Genomic DNA, 4,790 nt, shown 5'->3' with positions numbered 1-4,790 from the left:
GCACAGTATGTAGAGCACAATCCTTCTATACAAACCAGCACTAAAATACTAGTGCACTCTGTATAGAACAATTTCTATACAAATAGAAAACCTTAGTAGTTGGCTTCCTTTAAAAACACCCCCTGTTCTTATATGCAGAAAGCAAACCTCATGGCCTAATTGAGAAACAGTTGTGAACCACTGTTTTGTTTATCCAAAAACTAACTGTATCAAAGAATGACTTAAGAATATTGCCAAGTTATTTTACAGCTGTCATGCATGAGACTTCGATAACGCAGTTCCTAAAACCAGCCAATTTGGCTATTCTAGTTATTACTTGGACATTATAGGGATTCCCACTACAAAATCACTGCAGATACAAGAGGCTGGTAAGATCAGCGAGCTTTCTTCCAGTTTCCAATCAGTCCCATGAAGTTTCCAACTGTTATGACTGCAGATATACACATTCAACACTGTAGGTTAACACACACACTTCAGGAATCTGGAGGACTGCGTATGATTTCTTCTAGTTAAGGAAAAAGGTTTCAATTCCTAATCTGGTCATTGCCTGTAATTTGCAGAAACACATGTGAAATACAGGCAGGTTTGGGCAGAATATGTACAGGGTACAAAATCCACCTCTTGGCAATAAATATGCACCATCTTGGTGCACAATCCTGCTCGTATTGAGACTCTGTAAGTACATACAACCCTATTCTGGAACATCAGGTTCCTTACTTGTAACTGTGGTTCTTCTGGTGGTCATCTGTCCCTTCACCCAACTGGGCTTTGCACCTGCATGTAGGCTAGATTGGGAACTTTGCAAGCCTTTCTCCCTTCTTTTTGGCAGTAGCTCCATCCCTTTGCTCTCTGGGGTCACATATCTAGCCCTTTCCTTAGTTTAGGAGTATCCTGCAAGTGCTCGGCAGTGGATGGGCGGGAGTGTGAATCAACAGATGACCACCAGAAGAACCCAGTTACAAGTAAACAATTACCATATTACTTACCTGAGTTGACTTCTCCTTTAACACACATTCCCAGCCCTTTTGGTTTCAGTTGTATTTTTGAAAACATGCAGACAGTATTACAACTCTCTGGTATACAGGGAACAGTGCTTCTATGCCCTAGCATTGACCTTCAAGGCATACACATCATTTGCTTACTCCTTTTATCTAATTGCTTGTAAACCATACAAATCATGCACACTTCCAAGTTCTATAAAACCCAAGTGAATACACATTTGCAACGTTTCATTTGGACCTAGAACCTCAATAGTCATGGTGCAGAATACAGGCTTCATTACTGTAGTTTTGTATTTCACTGCCAAGGTACTATTTCATAATTTTCTAAGTGTCAAATGTCAAACGCAATGTAATTGACTATTTCATAAATATCAGTGCTGTTGAATCTTTGAGTTTGAATACCCATTCAGCCATGATGCTCACTGGATAATATTGGACTAATCCCTTGTCTTAGCCTCATTCACTTGACAGGGTTGTGACAAAATGGGACAATCTACATATACACCACACTGAATAACCATACAATTTTAGTTCCAGGAGTTACATATTTTCCTAATGTTTCTTAGGGTCGAGCTGCACATTACCAACTCTCAATGTAATCTTGTAAAAAGCAGCAATGGAGGGAAGATTTAGATGGCCCACAGAAAGGCAGCTCAATCCTTTCGCCACACAGACTCCCCAAGTGTGATTATTAGCTACCCAGAAATTTGTGGGAACTTTTTTTCTCTTATATCCCCCCCCCCCATGGAAATCAGCAGCTAGGAGAGAATTTTATGTTAGGGAATCAGTTCTGGAGAGACTGTGAAACCTCCTTCCCAGATTCAGATGGAAGGTACTTTTCTTCATGTAAAACACTGCTCCAACAATGGAGCAATGTAATGTACAGTTTGGTCCTTACAAAATTGCATAGCTCCATGCACTTTTAAAGGATAACTCAACAGGCCATGTTAACATGTCAGGGCATGTTTATTCCCCTACAGTAGAATCCAAGTGGTACAAACCACATTTCCCCATTACTGAAGACGACAGCCATTTATTTGCATGGGAGGGAAATGCTTGGAGACCATGTTAGGACAGAGGCAGGTGCTGACACCAGTCCCTGACATAATACAGCCCAGACACCACTAACATGAACGTGACAAATGGGGTGTGCTGCATCTTGTACACAGCAGACACACACACTGTATCCAAGGGGACCTTTCCAATCCAGCATTATCATGATGGGCATAGTATTAGTGCATCATGGTAGTAGCTTTACCAGTCACCTGTGCAGACAGGCAGATGTGGTCCTTCCTCTGCTTAGGAATGTTGAAAGCTACCTTAGAGTTAGGCCATGGGTCCATCTAGCTCAGTACTGTCTACACAGACTAGCAGCAGCTCCTCCAAGGTTGCAGGCAGGAGGCTTTCTCAGCCCTATCTGGAGATGCCAAGGAGGAAACTTGGAAACTCCCACATACAGGCGCTCTTCTCAGGGCAGCCCAGTCCCCTCAGGGGAATATCTCATAGTGCTCACACATGTAGTCTCCCATTCAAATGCAACCAGGGTGGACCCAGCTTAGCCAATGTGACAATTCATGCTTGCTACCACAAGACCAGCTCTCCTCCCCAAACTGTTTCTAAGCAGGAGTTAGTGTTTTAAACCAACCTTACATGGTAGAAGTTTCCACAAAGTAGTATTTCACCTGGGAGCAGCCCCTGCCTCCCCACCCTCTAAGAGCACTTTAAACTCTTTAGGGGAATAGCCTCCTTTGCTGGGGACTGATCTGGAATCGAGAAGGTAGCTGTGGACAAGGGGTCAAAAACCTAGAGGGTAGCATCAAATTTCACTCAAGTCCTTGGTTAGTTTTAAAATAGGTTTGCCCAAGTTTAAATGAGAGCCACCCAAATGCTAACTTACAGGGGACAGAAGGCTTTCCTCATATCCTAATGATACTGATGAAACACTAGCATACTAAATTTCTAGCGTTTATATTCATTCTCAAGTTCATAAATGTTGTACTTCACAAAACACTACCATATTCCATAAAAATCTTATTTTATATAAAAAGGTATTACACTGCAAAAATATCTGTTATGACAAAGCAGAGGCATAAGAGCAGGACAATTTAGATGCCAAACACCCATCAGCAAATTCAATCAAGCAATTTCTGCCTCTAGTGATCAGCTTGATAAAGGCTACCAAAATGTAGTATAGTACGTGAAAAGTTCACGGTGATCTACTGATAACATTTCTCTCCACTCCTCCCAACAGAATGTGAGCTTCAAACTGCTTTATCATTCTATAGCTCTTCATTCTCACATTCCCATTTTGTTTGTTATACGGGCACCCTTCACTTGGCATATGTTTCACAATTCCTTATACTATATCATGTTAGTTAAATTAACTAAAGACAAAACTGTTCCATTTCCCTCCCTTTTGGCACTCAAGTTGTTCCAATCATTTTTTTCTTTTTTGGCAATTTATTTCTGTTCCTGTCAGGTATGAAAATGTATGCAATGTAAGCTACCATTAGTCATTCCACACCTAAACATCTCTTTTCACTTAGCACTTCTTCCACAAAAATCTTTCCTTCTCATACTTTTTCAACTATGGTTGTCTCCTCCCACTTTGGGAGCCATTCTGCTAGAGAAAACGTCTTTTAGACCTGCCCTGTAAGGAAAATTTCCCTTGGATTTTCTGTTAGTGCATGCCATATCTAGACAAGTTACAGCTTCTTTAAGTGCACATATTTGTAGTAAGAATATACAACTGTTAGAAAGCACTGTTTGAAATGCAACTCAAATGTCATGTTGCAACCTATTTAACATCTGCTATGAATTTTTATCTCTTAATTGATCTCACATGGATCTGAAGCAGAATACACAGTTCCATGATGCATAGCAAGTTGCTCCTTTACAGAAGAGTAAAAGAAACCCCAAGTAAACTTAATAGTAACATGGGCTGTTTAGCATGGAATATGTATGTATCCAAGAATTTATCTCTGAAGCATTAATATTTCAGACTTCATAAGGTGCTAAAAAGTTATGTATTCAAATCTTAAAGACAATGGGCAGCATTCAGACAATTCAGTCATTACTAGGCACCATTGAAATCAATGAGACACACCATCATGACTACATTTACATTGCATTAATTTCAATGGTCTACATCCAGTGTTGGGGATGGGGCAGTCTTCAGCAATCCCCACTTCCCTCTGCAGCTACCTGTGTCCCTGTGGATCCTACAACCCTTATGATTCAATTTTTGGGAAACACAGGCAGCTGTAGAGGGAATGAGGAATTGTCAGATGTTCCCTCCATGCACACATGGAAACATTCTCCACAAAACTCTTAAGACTGGGATTAGGCCACTGGGAGTTTTAGTCACTAACTTAGTGTGGATGCTGCCCACTGAATTTTAGTTTTGCAGTTCAGTTCTTATAGAAATGTTATGTACCATTCACATCCTTTTTGCTAAATGTTAACAAGAATAGTGACAGAAGAGGAAGCATTAATTCAGTCTTCAATAGGAGCTTGTACATTAATAGAACGACCACCAGGAACCCAGCATCCAATCCTGTGGTCATTTGTTTCAGTACCAAACAGGACAGGATTGCAGTCATGAGTACTTGAACAGAACTTCATTGAACTATATTTTTTAAAATTAAGTATATATCTGCCAATGTAACAGACAAGGGCAGTATCTTTATTTGGATCTATATCTGAATTGGAACTGGCATCCATTGTATCCTCATATAGTAATGGGTAAAATGCATTTCAAGGCAAAGCTACAGGCTTGTAAGCAAATAC

Source organism: Hemicordylus capensis, chromosome 1, assembly GCF_027244095.1.
Source record: "Hemicordylus capensis ecotype Gifberg chromosome 1, rHemCap1.1.pri, whole genome shotgun sequence".
In the NCBI taxonomy this organism is placed as follows: domain Eukaryota; kingdom Metazoa; phylum Chordata; class Lepidosauria; order Squamata; family Cordylidae; genus Hemicordylus; species Hemicordylus capensis.
Note: the sequence above shows the minus strand (reverse complement) of the source record.